The sequence below is a fragment of the Pinus tabuliformis genome, chromosome 8 (genome assembly GCF_031772625.1).
Source record: "Pinus tabuliformis cultivar Carrire ecotype Pingquan chromosome 8, CPIR1, whole genome shotgun sequence".
Classification (NCBI taxonomy): Eukaryota; Viridiplantae; Streptophyta; class Pinopsida; order Pinales; family Pinaceae; genus Pinus; species Pinus tabuliformis.
Genome location: NC_142294.1, coordinates 1,607,071,572 through 1,607,088,747, shown reverse-complemented (window position 1 = coordinate 1,607,088,747; position 17,176 = coordinate 1,607,071,572).

The window sequence follows — 17,176 nt, the reverse complement described above, 5'->3', positions numbered from 1 at the left end:
ACAATGTTAAATACAAATACTTTGCCTTGGCCTACTCTGTTTTGTCGCTGTGCAATTCAACTTTCAGCGTTGAAGGACATTTCTGGATGTTTTATGTATTGCTTCATCTCCGGTAACAGCCCTAATCTCCTTTCCGAGTTTTTGCTTCATTTCTATTTCATCCATGGACCATGATAGAAAATCCTCTTCCATCAATTGTACATTATCCATTGAGTAGCTATAGAGTCTTATAAATTTGATTCAAAATTATTTCCCGATTGAAATGATTCAGTTATATATATGCTTTCTTCATAATTTAAACTTTATTCCTTTGTGTTAAACCAATGCAAAGTGGTGCCATCGTGACTGTCTTGTTTCTAGTGAACAAACTCTAGAAAATCTTAGATACAAACTTCAATAGCTTTGCTTATGTCTGTCAGAACTCTGGAATAGTCATATCCCTGTATTGATATTATATTCCACTTGGCATTTTTTTTGTCATCCACACATTAAGAAAGCGGAAAACAAATAGCATGTACATTTACATTTAGAATGCACACGGAAATTGATTTAGGACTTAGTGTGTTCTCTCTGCTCTATGTTGAAACAATTTCACTTCACTTTCCTTAGTAGCTAGGATTTTCACTGCAAAAAGAAAGTAAACGATTGTTTATCATCTTAGATTGCATATTTAGGAATTGTATATGTACATCACGCGATCAACCTTAAAGGCAAACTTCTTAAGAAATATCAACTGTAAAATACATTTCAATAAACATAAAAACGCTTTGGAACCCAATGCACACCATTTAGAAGTCTAGGCTAGAGACATATTCTGGCGTCATAAAGTCTGGTAACTTTCACTTTCATCGTAGGTTGGGTGATTCCTCCTCTTTGAAACGACAAGTGCCAGTACAGACTTGTGCTCCCACGTATCGTCGAGTATTTATTGGGAGACCACAGTAGGCTATATCCTTTATCCTTAGGAAGCCGTGTCTGCTGCCCTATCGATCGCAATGTACTGAACACAACATTCGGGAAGATTGACTGTCGTACCATAAAAAGTATTCTGCAGTTTTGTGATTGGTTTGGTAATCCCCCTATCTAGATATCCAGAGTAGTCACTTTCATTCCTTTTTGGACTCCTTAAAAGAAAAGGACCATCTGAGCACTTGTCACTTCAGGCTCATTAAAAATCGAACGCGACTAGAGTCATCTTAGCTTTTTCTCGACTCTTAAAAATTGAAAAAGCAAATTGTGTCATAGCATCATAAAATTTATTTAAATCGAAATAACCTCATTGTTCCCTCATTGGTCTTAGGGTGAGAAAATGGAATCCACCAATCAAGGATTTCCCCTTGGGGGAATCCTACTCCCTTTTCCTCTAGGGGAGATGTTGGTGCACCTCATATGGCTACATTGTCCCTTCCAGGGCTTGCAATTGGCCTGCCAGTATGGCTTTTCTCGACCTCTGTCGTTCAGAACACCGTGATCCTTGAACAATCAAATCAGCGACCAGATGATACTAGAGTTACCCAAATCGAAGGCGACTAGAGTAATCTTTAGCTTTTTCTCGACTCTTAAAAATTGAAAAAGCAAGTTGTGTCAAAGCGTCATAAAATTTATTCAAATCGGAATAACATCACTGCTCCTCATTGGTCTCAGTTTGAGAAAATGGAGTCCACCAATCCAGGATTTCCCCTTGGGGTAATCCTGTTGGAAATAATACTAAGAGGGGGGGGTGAATCAGTATTATCTAATTCTTTTAATAAATCTTCCTTATTTGTTCTTTGAATTAGTTTTGCATGTCAGTACCATAAAATAATGAGCATGAACAAAGAAAACAGATAGTCACACCAAAGAACACAAGATGTAAGGTGGAAACCCAATGTGGGTGAAAACCACCCACTGCAATATGTCTCTATCTTCTTTCAAATTAGAAACTCCTTTTACAATGGTTTTGTACTGGTGCAGTCCTTTACCAGTACGCAGGCTGCAACCTGTAGAGAGCTACAACTCTCTCTCATTTTCCAGTCTCTCCTGGAAGGGAGCTACAACCCCCTACTTCTTTTCTTACAAGGACCACATTTCATAAATTTTCAAACTGGATCCATAAGCATCAAACGATCATCAAGTATAAGAGAATCACCCAGTCAACTATAGTAACCAGATCAACAATAATAGGACCAAAACCAGAACACAACAATGATAAACAAATATTTTAAGAGAAGTAAGCACCCTGCTCAACTGCTTGCCTGCTTACGTAAGCACCCTGCTCAACTGCTTGCCTGCTTACAGTACTCACCCTGCTCAACTGCTTGCCTGCTTATAGTACGCACCCTGCTTAACTGCTAGCCTGCTTAAGTACGCATCCTGCTCAACTGCTAGCCTGCGTACCTTGCTCTGAGTCCATTGAACTGCCTGCGGACCTCCGCACCTGCAACCCTTCTGTGCCTGCGTACCGGCGCACCTGCAGCCCTTCTTTACCTGCGTACCGGCACACCTGCAACCCTTCTGTGCCTGCGTACCGGCGCACCTGAAACCCTTCTGTGCCTGCGTACCAGCGCACCTGAAACCCTTATGTGCCTGCGTACCGGCGCACCTGAAACGCTTCGCTCCTGCGTATGTACGCACTTTTCTCTCACTGTACCTGCGTACCTTCGGGCATAGGTGATTTCAAGACTTCAGAAATAACCCAGACAGTTAGATCTACAGATCTGAACATGCGCCAAAGAGATCTCGGTCCATCAGTAGATTCGCCTTATTTAGATCTAGACCAGATCTAGCCCTCATAAGATATTCAACCCAAAACATGCTCAAGCCAAATGATCTCCTTTGCTTTATATAGGAAAGCTCTTCCTTAAAACATGGATCAATACCACGAGCCGACACCATAATAACCCAATACTGTCGGCTAAATACCAAGAGTAAAACATAAGAAAACCCCACATGTGAAATTCTTTGCCTTGAAATGTGTGCACTGGGGGTACGCACCTCCTGAACGGCTGACCTGTGGGTGTGTACGCACTTTATGTAACACTGACCTGCGTGTACGCACCTTATGTAAGGTGTACCTGCGTACCCCTTATTTTCTTCAATATTTGATAGCTGATCATCAATCTCTGCTGCTGACTTGAAGTACTGTGATCTATCACCTGAATGGGTTGCCATCAAGGACAACACTTTAGCCATAATGCCAACAATCTCCCCCTTTGGACTTGATGGCAACCTCAAAACTTCAGCTTCATTCTCCCCCTTTGACATCAAGGGCAAAGGGTTATGCTCCCCCTAAGAACATGCTCCCCCTGAATATGAACCAGATCTGCAACGAAAAACCATAATTCACCATGAAAGAGATAGAGACATATTGCAGCTACTTCCAAGATCTCCTTCTGCACATCCTCCATAATGCCAACAATGCATTATATGCTCCCCCTGAACCTGTACCACCAATGAGAAGAGGTCCAGCAATAAGATGATGCATCAACAACCCCCAGCTTTTGCCTGAGGTATTCAAAAGTGTCCCTGGGCAATGGTTTGGTGAGAATATCAGCAACTTGTTCCTTAGAAGGAACATACTCCAACTTGACCTTCTGTTCAAGCACTTGTTCCCGGAGAAAATGGTACTTGATTGGTATGTGCTTGGTTTTTGAATGCATAACAGGATTCTTTGAAATGCTGATTGCACTTGTGTTATCACATAAGATGGGGATTGGTGGTGTACAAGTGATTTGAAAATCCTGCAAAGTCTGCATCATCCAAAGGAGTTGGGTGCAACAAGATGCAGCAACAACATATTCCGCTTCAGCTGTAGACAAGGCAATTGAACTCTGTTTCTTGCTGAACCAAGATACCAGTCTGGAACCCATAAAGAACGCACCACCACTTGTGCTTTTCCTGTCATCCACGCTTCCGGCCCAATCTGCATCTGTATAAGCATGAAGTGTAAGATCTGTATCTCTAGGATACCATAAGCCATAATTTTGAGTCCCTTGAAGATATTTGAAAATTCTCTTCACTGCCTGAAGATGAGTCTCCTTCGGATTTGCCTGAAATCTTCCAACTATTCCAACTGCATGCATTATGTCCGGTCGGGTACCTGTCAAATAAAGTAAACTTCCAATCATAGATCTGTAGGTTGGTTGATGTACTGCTGCAGATTCATCATTTGCACTGAGGCTACATCCTGTGACCATGGGTGTACATACTGGTTTTGCATCTTCCATACCATATTTCTTCAAAATCTGTTTGAGATACTTGGTTTGAGATAAAAAGATTCCTCCTTCTTTTTGTTGGATTTGCAAACCAAGGAAATATGTCAATTCTCCTAGCAAGGACATTTCAAATTCTTTCTGCATGACCAAGGCAAAATTTTGACTCATAGCTTCTTCATTGCTCCCAAAAATAATGTCATCTACATACACAACAAGTATTAGTAATTTGTCATTTTCAACTTTTATATAAAGATTGCTATCTGCTGATCCTTTTGAAAAGCCTTGTTGATGAAGATATTTGTCCAAACGGTAGTACCAAGCCCTTGGAGCTTGTTTGAGACCATAGAGAGCCTTCTTCAATCTGCATACAAGATTTGGATCATTTCCAAGAATGAACCCATCTGGCTGTTCAATGTACACTTCTTCTTCCAAGTCTCCATTCAGAAAGGCTAATTTCACGTCCATTTGAAATACTTTGAAGTTTTGAAAACTTGAGAGAGCAAGGAACATTTGGATGGCCTCAAGTCTTGCAACAGGAGCAAAGGTTTCTTCAAAGTCTATTCCTTCTTGCTGCGCATACCCTTTACAAACAAGTCTGGCTTTGTTTCTAATTACTTCTCCATTTTCATTCAATTTTTTTTGAAGACCCATTTTGTTCCGATAACATTCTTATCTTTTGGTCTAGGAACCAGCTCCCAAGTGTTGTTCTTTTCGATCTGCTCAAGTTCTTCATCCATTGCTTTCACCCAATATTCATCTTCGCATGCCTCTTTCACATTTTGTGGTTCAGTAGAGGAGAGTAATGCCAAATAGCTTGAAGCTTCTGCAACTATTCTTCTTGTTTGTACACCTGCTTCTTTCTGCCCCATAATCTGAGATTCTGGATGATTCTTCTGAACATATCTGGATGGAGTCTTTTCTTCTATTCTTGTTTGCTCCTCTGGTTCTTCTTCTTGAGGTTCTTCTTCTTCATCATTCTGTCGTTGGGGGTAGCCTTCATCTTCTTCGATGTCTTCATGATGTACTTGCCTAGGAATGTATCCCTTCTCATCAACCACTACATCAATGTTGTCAACAATTCTACCAAGTCTTTTATTGTAGCATTTGTATGCTTTGCTATGTGGAGAGTAACGAAGAAGAATGCCTTCATCTACTCTAGGTTCAAGTTTTCCAAGCTGCTCATCAGTATTCTTGATATATAATTTGCTCCCAAAGATTTTGAAGTGCTTTACCGAAGGAATCCTACCACTCCAGAGCTCATGAGGAGTTTGAGTGCTGTTCACCCGAACATTTGTTTTGTTAAGAATAACAATCGCATCATGTGCAGCTTCACCCCAGAAAGTTGCGGGAGTTCCTGACTCATCAAGCATAGCACGAGCCATTTGTTGGACTGTTCTGTTCATTCTTTCCACAACTCCATTTTGCTGAGGGGTTCTTGCTGTAGAGAATTCTCTTCTTATCCCATGTTCTTCACAGAAATCGAAGAATTCATTTGAAGTAAATTCCCCACCTCTGTCGAATCTGAGGCACTTAATTTTGTGACCTGATTCATTTTCAACCAAGGCTTTGAAGGATTTGAATTTTTTGAATGCTTCATCTTTGTGCTTCATAAGTCTTAACCAGACAAACCTGGAGAAATCGTCAATGAATCATATCAAGTATTCTTCTCCTCGAGGTGTTCTTTTCCTGAAAGGACCGCATGTATCTGTATGTACTAGCTCAAGAGGCATGCTAGCTAAACCTTCTTTCTCTGGAAAGTTAGTTCTGGTTTGTTTTCCAAACTGACATGATTTTCATATGGTGTTGTCAGGAATTTTGATATCTGGAAGATCGTGAACTGCCTGATATTTGCATGCTTTCCTTATTTGTAAAAAACTTAGATGTCCCAACCTCCGATGCCATAACCAGTGCTCATCATCCTTGCTCAGATAGCATTGTTGTTGTCCTTCTTCAAATATGTACAGATTATTTGGAGTTCTTTTGCCTTTGATCACTGTTTTACCTGTATCAAGATCACGAACAAGACATCCATTTGATCTGAATATAACCTCGGTTCTTTGATCACACATCTGGCTGACACTTAGAAGATTATGCTTCAATCCATCAACATACAAAACATTTCCAGCCTTGACCTTTTCTTTTAATTGAGCAATGCCTTTTCCTTTTATAGTTGCAGGAGTATCATTTCCAAAAGAGACTTTCTTTCCTTTTTCTAGAGCAGAAAATGACTCAAGGTTTTCTTTATCACCTGTCATATGCTTCGAACATCCACTGCCAATGTACCATAGATTTTCCTGTCCCTCTGCATAAAATGCTATCCCACATCTTTCTGTTTGTGGTTCCTTTATTCTCCATGTTTTGGTGCTTGAGGCTTGTTCCTTTTTCTGCTGAAACCTGCTCCTGCATTCAGAGTCTTCATGACCAAAGTTATTGCAAATAGAACATTCAACTTCATTTTCAAGAACCGAAAAGTTGTTATAGGTCCTTTTTGTAATCCTGGTCATACTTCTTTGTTTTTGAGCTTCCCTAGTCATGATTGTTTTATATGCAACACATTGAGCTGCTTTGTGACCAAAGTTATGGCAAGAAAAGCATTGTCCATTGAAGAAACTTCTGCGGTTATCGAATCTACCAGCCAATTGATTGTAATTTCTATTGTCATCTATTCTTAAACCAAATTGAGAAGATTTTACCTGTGGCTGGTTGTAGCTTTTGTTCACCCTCAAGATGGATTGCCCCTGATAGTTTCTGTTTGTAATTCGTCCCTGCTTTACTTGATGATCTTCATTGTGCTTTTGCTCATTTCTTCTTGCTGCATCAAGATAACTTTTTGAGGTGGATGCTTGAGAAGTTTCTCCATTATAGCCCAGACCTGTCTTGTTTAGTGGAGACCGCTGCACATTGATAATCTCATCCAAAGTTTCAGATCCTTTGACAAACTTGAGATTAATAGCTTTTGTTTTCTCAATCTCTTTTCTAAGACCAACAATTTCACCTTCTAATTTCTCAAGATGTTTTTATTTTTCATCAATTTGAAATTGTAGAGTATCAATGATCATGTTCTTTTCTTCTATACATCTCTTGAGTCTAGTAATTTCATCATAAAGGTTATCCACATCTATAGCATCCATATAATCATCATCTTCAAATGCCATTAACAACTTATATTCATTACCTTGTTCATCTTCATCAATGTTTGATAGACCATAACTATCTTCATGCGTGTAGTAGCTTTTCTTATTTGCGTTCTGTTTCTTGTTCCATCTAGCAGGTTCCTTTTCTTTATCCTTATAAGGACATTTTGCAGCATAGTGACCTACTCTTCCACAAGCAAAGCATTTAAAAGGTAACTTACCTCTGAACCTTCCAGAGCCCCTTTGAAGATTTCTGAAAAAATTTGATTCTTCTTCCTCTTCTTCTCGGACGTGGCTTGCTTCATAATAATCTCCTTTGCCTGATGCCTTGAAAGCAGCTTCTCTTCTGTCTGATGGACCTCCCTTTCTCATTGCATAAGCATTTAGAATTCCATGTAGCTGAGACATAGTAAGAATTCGTAGATTTTCCTTTTCTTCTATTGCGGATACGTTAGATTCAAACTTGGGGGACAATGATCTTAGAACCTTTTCAACCACAATAGCCTCTTTTATTTCTTCACCCAAATGTTTCATACAATTAACAACCTCATCTACCCGAAGAAAATAGTTAGCCACACTTTCATCATTATACATTTTGAGAGTCTCATATTGAATTCTGAGAGTTTGAAGTTTAGCACACTTTACCTATTCATCTCCTTCATAGCTCGTGACAATTTTGTCCCATATCTCTTTTACAGATTTATAGTGCATTACCTTCATGAATTCTGATTGAGATATACATCCTAATAGAGTACTGACTGCTTTTGCATTTGTTTCATACTTCTTTTTCTCGGCTGCATCTGTAGAAATAGCTGAAGGAAAAGCGTAGCATGTCTCTATGATGTCCCAAACTTCTGTACCAAGAGATTGAAGATAGGCAGTAACTCTTACCTTTTAATAATTGAAGTTTGTCCCATCAAAAACTGGTGGCCTGATTGATGCTTCTCTCTCGTAGTTTCTCATGATGAACGATCTACCTTCAAGCGATCAAGCTTCTCTGAAGGACCTGCTCTGATACCAATTGTTGGAAATAATACTGAGAGGGGGGGGCGAATCAGTATTATCTAATTCTTTTAATAAATCTTCCTTATTTGTTCTTTGAATTAGTTTTGCATGTCAGTACCATAAAATAATGAGCATGAACAAAGAAAATAGATAGTCACACCAAAGAACACAAGATGTAAGGTGGAAACCCAATGTGGGTGAAAACCACCTGCTGCAATATGTCTCTATCTTCTTTCAAATTAGAAACTCCTTTTACAATGGTTTTGTACTGGTGCAGTCCTTTACCAGTACGCAGGCCGCAACCTGCAGAGAGCTACAACTCTCTCTCGTTTTCCAGTCTCTCCTGGAAGGGAGCTACAACCCCCTACTTCATTTCTTACAAGGACCACATTTCATAAATTTTCAAACTGGATCCATAAGCATCAAATGATCATCAAGTATAAGAGAATCACCCAGTCAATTGTAGTAACCAGATCAACAATAATAGGACCAAACCCAGAACACAACAATGATAAACAAAGATTTTAAGAGAAGTAAGCACCCTGCTCAACTGGTCGCCTGCTTACGTAAGCACCCTGCTCAACTGCTTGCCTGCTTACAGTACTCACCCTGCTCAACTACTTGCCTGCTTACAGTACGCACCCTGCTTAACTGCTAGCCTGCTTACGTACGCATCCTGCTCAACTGCTAGCCTGCGTACCTCGCCCTGTGTCCATTGAACTGCCTGCGGACCTCCGCACCTGCAACCCTTTTGTGCCTGCGTACCGGCGCACCTGTAGCCCTTCTGTGCCTGCGTACCGGCGCACCTGCAACCCTTCTGTGCCTGCATACCGGCGCACTGAAACCCTTCTATGCCTGCGTACCGGTGCACCTGAAACCCTTCTGTGCCTGCGTACCGGCGCACCTGAAACGCTTCGCTCCTGCGTATGTACGCACTTTTCTCTCACTGTACCTGTGTACCTTCGGGCATAGGTGATTTCAAGAATTCAAAAATAACCCAGACAGTCAGATCTACAGATTTGAACATGCGCCGAAGAGATCTCGGTCCATCAATAGATTCGCCTTATTTAGATCTAGACCATATCTAGCCCTCATAAGATATTCAACCCAAAACATGCTCAAGCCAAATGATCTCCTTTGCTTTATATAGGAAAGCTCTTCCTTAAAACATGGATCAATACCACGAGCCAACACCATAATAACCCAATATCGTCGGCTAAATACCAAGAGTAAAACATAAGAAAACCCCACATGTGAAATCCTTTGTCTTGAAATGTGTGCACTGGGAGTACGCACCTCCTGAACGGCTGACCTGCGGGTATGTACGCACTTTATGTAACATTGACCTACGTGTACGCACCTTATGTAAGGTGTACCTGCGTACCCCTTATTTTCTTCAATATTTGATAGCTGATCATCAATCTCTGCTGCTGACTTGAAGTACTGTGATCTATCACCTGAATGGGTTGCCATCAAGGACAACACTTTAGCCATAATGCCAACAAATCCTACTCCCTTTTCCTCTAGGGGAGATGTTGGTGTACGTCATATGGCTACATTGTCCCTTTCAGGGCTTGCACTTCGCCTGCCAGTATGGCTTTTCTCGACCTCTGTCGTTCAAAACACCATGATTCTTGGGAAATCAAATTAGCAACCAAATGATACTAGAGTTACCCCCAAACCTTCTACTTCGTTTATTTCTCCTTCTCCTTCTTCCGCTTCACTTGGTGGAACTATGCTTCAAAAAAAATGATTGTATAAAAGTTGTTGTAATAAATATCATTCTTCTATATGTTTACAAGCTTGGATGCCGACCCATTTAGAAAAAAATTGAACATGCTTCTTTCCCTTTGCCCTTTAATTCATATTTTTTCAAGTAATGTTGTAGGAATGTAATGAATTTTAAACATCTTACGCGAAGAAAACAACATTTTTGTGTTTTTTTTTTACCAGAAAATGACAACAAACCCTACTGAAAATGAAATTTCCTCAACGTTATCTGGATCAACTCATATTCAACCATACCTACAAAATGTTGAACTTGAACCAATAAAATCAATGTGAAATTCAACTCCACAATATCGTACTGCAATTTCAGACGGAACACATAAGAAACACATCATGCTTCCAAAAGATTTCAATGATCTCGTAGCAACAGGCTTGCTACAAAAGGGTTCTGCTATAAATGTTAAAAGTTGGACTACCTCAGCTATTGGTCCTTCAACGTAAGTTTGTTATAAATTTCTTATTTCAAATTTAACATTTTTTAATTTATAACACAACCGCTTCTAACAGTTATTCCTATGACTCTCACTTGTCGTGTAGGTATATAAAGCTAATAGACTTTGAAATATCTACTTCATTTGCACCCTTAATTGGCAATCCAAAAACTATGAGTATCCCCATCACATCTGATGAAAACACTCCATCCTCATCAAACCCACATCCTTTATCAAAAAGACAGTGCCCTCTTCCAACTACTCCAACTCCATCTGTTCTGCGAGTTCAAATTCCCATCAAATCGTTAAACCCTTACCGCTCAAACTGGTGCATAAAAGGATACGTCCAAAGGAAAACAACTCTTTGACAGTTTTAGAATCAATACGAACCCGGTAAAGTGTTTGGTTTTGACCTGTTCGATACAGAGGGTGGAGAAATACATATTACATGTTTCAACAATGTCGCGGATTATTTTTTCAACAAAATCCAAAATGAAAATGTCTACATTGTTTCTAAAGGGAATGTAAAAATGGCTAATAAGCAATACAACCACTTGAACAATGACTAGGAAATTTTGTTGAATGCAACATCTACCATACAACGTGTTGCCAATGAAAAAAAACATAATCCAACAGTGTGATTCAATATAAAATCAATTGATGATACCAGAACAACAAACGTCAACTCCATTGTTGATATTCTTGGTGTTGTCACAGGCATTTCTAGTGTATTCACTATACGTAGAAAAGACGGCTCTGAAGTCAATAAACAAACAGTACAGCTTCGAGACATGTCAAGGTATAACATAGATGCAATCTTTTGGGGAGATAATTTTAATGCATGTCACAGGAAATCTCCTCCTTATGTGCTACTGGAAATAGCCCCATCATTGCAATCAAATCTGCGCGTGTTGGAGAATTTAATGGAAAAAATATTGGCACTACAACGAGATCCATTGTTCTTGTAGATCCTGACATTGAAGAGGCCCATGCACTAAAGTCGTGGTTTAAAAAAGAAGGTTCGACTGCAGCTTCTACATCTTTGACAACAAGACCTCATTTTGGCCACCAATAAAAAAAATAACAATTGCTGACATTTATAATATGGATTCCTTAGAGAAAACAACATTTTTCCAATTAAAGGGCACAATAAAAAAAATTGGGATGGATAGTTTCTACTACATTTCTTTCCCGTCGATCGTTGGTGGGAAAAAATGCATGAAAAAACTTATTCCACAAAATACAGGGATGTGGTTCTGTCCAAAATGCAATGTTGAAGTAAGCGACTGTGATTATAGATACTTATTGAAAATCGACATACAAGATCACACTAGTGAATTGGCTTCAACTGTTGCTTTCGAAGACGCAGGATCTACAATTCTTGGAAATAATGCCAAAGAATTCTATCTATTATCTTCAGATCCAGAACTGATCAAGGAAATTGTCTCTAGAGCTCTATGGACAGATCATATCTTCACACTGTCGGTGAAGAAATAAACTTTTAAAGAAGTCCCACGATTGAAATGCGTTATCATAAAAGAAGAAAAACTGCATTTCACAACAGAATGCAACAACATACTTCGAGAAATTTAGAACATCTCGACATTGTAGATAAATATTACAAAATGTATTCCTTGCTTTTTCTGTTGCATGCCTTCTTATAAACACAACTTTACAAGATATACTGTTGCATGCCTTCTTATGAAATTTTCTTATATACCATTGAAATAAGTATTCGTTCTCCATTGTACCTAGCATTATGTGAGTAGACAAATTCACATTTTTTTTTTCCTTTTATCAGCTTTACACATGAAACTACCTACATGTATACAGAAAAAAATACTAATACGTTCTTTCAAAAACATTACTCAAATAAAAAATTTCACATAACACTATTCAGAACTTGGATTTTTTTTCCCTTCTTTCGCTTTCACTTGCATTTTATTACCCTTCTTTCGCTTTCATACAATAACATGGTTGTTGTCTCCAAATAACATTCTTCTTTTCCCCTCTCTTGCTTATAGGTACCATAAATTTTGCGAATGGCTTCTTCTTCTAATAATGAGTGTGCTCGAAGATACTATGCAACAAATAAAGAACGAATAAATGCACGACGTCGTGAGCTTTACCAAGCAAAAAAAGACATCACAGAATGTCAAAAACACAAAAAACAAAAGAGTAACCAACCTTCCTCATCTGAAATGGCCCACCCTAAAAACAATCCTCCCTTGCAATTATCAGACTCTTTATCTTCTCAGCAAACCTCTCAAACAAATACATCCATGCCTCATTGCCCTAACCCCTCCTTCGCACATGCTTTCAACAACTTTTATACTAATCAAGAACATCGAGATTTCCGTGCAAAGATTGATAAACTTCCACCGAAATGCCCATGCTCCATTTGTCTTGAATCATATCCTGGAATACATATCCGCAATTCCAACCACATGTATTGCTGCTCCATATGCGTCTCTGAAACAAAGGGTCATCGCTTCTCATTATCAAACAACATGGACCCTGGTCCTCAACCATCTACCCTTACATCTCTTTCACAAAAAGAAGAAATGCTCATTGCTAGGGGTAACCCTATACTGCAAGTAACACATGCACGTGGTGGCCAGTATAAATACGGTGGCCACACAATTTGTTTTCCTCAAGACATTACAAAAATCACAAACATGTTGCCACGACGTGTTGAACACTTGGACATCTTGATTGTCATGCGTCATAGTAATGACCATAAGGTTTATGATTTCATTGTCATAGACATCGTGTTCTCACTGCATTGGAATACAAATTGGCAAATGATCCATACTATAAGAATGTTCGTATTGATACCGACGCACTGGTATTCTTACCAACAATCCCCACCGATGCCTCCTCCTCCCTTCACCATTCCAATACTACAGAAACCATTGTCCTCCTTCCACTTGAACCACCCCATGATCTCACTGAAGATTTCACAGACCCATCCGTAGACGAAACATCATCGTTCATACCCATCATACCTAATACAAATACAGAAATCAAAGAAATTCGCCATTATTTGCATGCTTACAACCACCAATCTGATACTACAATTGAGTGGCCAACAATTGGTTTATCGCTAGTTAATGAATACAAAACAGAAGGTATACTCTCTATGGCTTTCCTCGCCCTTTTCGCAACAGGAGCTGCAATGCCAAATCAGCCAAGAATGAAAGCAGTGCAGTTACATGAATATGCACTTCATCTCATACGTTACTAAGATAACAGATTTGGAAACCACCCACGCTTTCGTTATTACATATATGATCTCATGATGCGACATCGCAGTCAAGCAACAACATCGATTTTTGTGAAAACGAACATCACAGATAACTTTCCAATATCTATTCAAGATCTGAACATCCGATTAGAACAATTTCCAGATGAGCAATTGGGAGAGCAAGTCATGCGATTCGGTAGCTCTTTATGTGGAACAAGGTCATTTTGGCACAAAGCTAAAAATGAACTAACGGACATGATATCTCAACTCGGTTGCCCGACATTCTTCTTCACATTAAGTGCAGCTCATACAAAATGGCCTGATCTTCATGCAATCATGCCCGGATGTCTTCTTTCTGATATTGCAAAACAACAAAAGTGGAGAAATGATAACATTATCTCTAGCCCACATTTAACATCACTATATATGCACCATAGATTCACATCATTTCATGAGATTATCTTAGAGAAACACTTGAATACAAAAGATTACTGGTACAGGTATGCATTCCACCACATTTTTTTTTTCTCCAAGAACTCTAAACAACATACCTCACCTATTGTAGAATTGTCTTACAAAAATTCATACTTGATAGGTATGAATGGCAACATAGGGGATCTGCGCACATCCATGGTTTCCTTTGGATAGAAAATGCACCTGATATGGGAAACCTCAACTGGGAAGACACAGAAGCAATCGATATTACAAGGCAGTTCTTTGACAAATATATTTCCGCTTGGAACCCTCGTGCTCCTTCGACTTTAAACAAACCAAATTCTTGGACAAATCTCGAAGACCCTTGTCTATTGTCCACACTGCAAATCTTCAGAACCAATCATTTTAGTGACTATGAACAGCTCATCAATTGTGTTGAACGTCACACAAAATGCTCAGAAAGCACGTGCCTGAGAAAAAATGGATCCTCACTCCAATGTCGTTATAAAGCACCGTGGGAATTACATCCAAAATCGGCCTTATTCATTGATTCCAATGGCCAAAAAACATATACCCCTGCTCGCAACGACGATCGACTCAATAGCCATAACCCTACCATGCTATCTATTTGGCGTGAAAATGTTGACTGCCAACCAGTACTCTCCATACACGTTGTACAAAAATATATCACCAAATATGCATCCAAAGTAGAAAAAAATCTGAAATCTTCCACCACATGCTACGTAGAATTGTCCTGGCTTCACCCATTGCTGACCCAGCAACATCCACATTTCAAAAATTTCTTGCAGAAACCCTTGTTGATCGTGACATTGGACCACAAGAAACCTGCCATATGTTGCAAAAATTACCATTAACATTATGTAGTCGGCCATTCATTTCTTTAAATGTAAACCAAAAAATTCTTATGTGCCTTCCACAAACGAACACCACCTCCACTACATCCCCGCACATCATAGATACATATATCCAGCGCCCTTCTACCCTACAGTCCACACCACTAATAGAATTGGCAAGATCCTGGTCATATGATCCTCGTCGCAAAACAAACAAATGGAAACAAAGGCCTACAAAAGCAATTGCTCGGGCCATAACACGTTACTCCTCCATACCATCCACAACAGAACCTTGCTACGCTCACTTTTTCAGGGTTGAACTTATGCTATACAAACCTTTTCGCCATACCGTACAAGATATAGGAGATTTTGTTGCAGAATTCATCGCAATTTGGCAAACATTTCGTCCATTCTACAATCCTTGGCATCAACACCGCACACTATCTAATATTGAATCTATCACAAATGATACCTCAACTATAAATGAAACCAATCCAACGGACACCATGGAAATAAATGAATGGGAATTACTTTCCCAATTACACCCTACAAATGAGCTTCTCATAAATGACCTTGACATGCTTGGTCTTCGTGGCTTTGATGACACCCATAACTGGAATCATACCACTATCTCATTGGATCTACAAAATAATGCAATAGAATTCATTGAGAATAGCCACTCCATCCACTGCATTCTTCAAACACATCAACATATCCTGCCAACCCTTACTACATTATCTCCAATGCAAAGAAAAGCTCTAAATATTATTTTTAATCATTTTTCTAGGAAGGATTATTTACCCGCTCTCAGAATGATAATACAAGGCACTGTTGGTATGGGAAAATCCCTCCTTATTAATTGCATCAAAGATATGCTCATAGGCCTTGCAAGCCTGGAACCTTCACCGATCATGCTCCTCACCCCTACAGGGGTTGCTGCCTTCAACATACAAGCATCGACAATCCATTTTGCTTTGCACCTTCCTATAAAGGATCTTATGCCCTTAGAAGGTACTTCTCTTGCAAAATTCCAAGAAGAACTTAGGCATATAAGATACATACTAATCGATGAAATGGGCTTCATTGGGCCAAAGCTTCTCAGCCATATTGATGAACGTCTTTGCGAGGCATTTCCCCGCCAAGGAAACACTCCTTTCGGTGGTTGTTCCATAATATTGGTTGGTGATCTCGGTCAGTTACCACCCGTCAAAGACATACCTCTATATGCAGGGACGAGCCACGAAAGTGCATTGTGGAACACCTTCAACACAGTCATTACATTAGACACAATATTTCGTCAAAAAGGCGACGACATCGCACAGATTACTTTCAGGAACATTCTCCAGAACATTAGAGATGCAAATCCAACAATCAACGGCTACAACGTACTCATGTCGCGCACAGATTCCTTTTTATCAGAATAAGAGATATGTTCATTCCATGATTCCATGCATCTATTTCCAACAAATGCTCAAACAATGGTCCATAATAAGCAAATGATGAAATCTCTAAGCACTCCTATCGCACGATCCATTGCTGAAGATGACAACACATATTCCAGTATTTCCTTTGAAGACGAGCAACTTGAACGAATTGTATTACTATGCAATGATGAAAAACTTATGTTGACTTCCAACCTTTGGGTTTCAGCTGAACTTGTTAATGGTTCCCTCGGAGAAATTGTAACCATCTTTTACAAAGAATCAACTGCACCCATCACAAATTCGAACATTTGTTGTCGTATATTTTCCCAAATACATTGGGCCTTCATGGGATGAAAGAAACCCCACTCACTTGCCTATTCCAGTAGTAAAAAGAAATGGTCATGCACAAATTCCACTAAAGATGGCTTCAGATTTAACCATACATAAATCTCAAGGTATGACACTTCCAAAAGCAACAATTGACATTGGAAAAACAGAATGTCAAGGTCTCACATTCACAGCTATTTCAAGAGTGCCTTCTCTACAAGATCTCCGGATTAACCCTGCATTCAGTTTCGATCGTTACAGTAAAATGAAGGACAACAAAAACATTGCTCGTAGAAAACACGCAGAAGAAATTCTCCTTTCAATGTCGCCTCCAGATA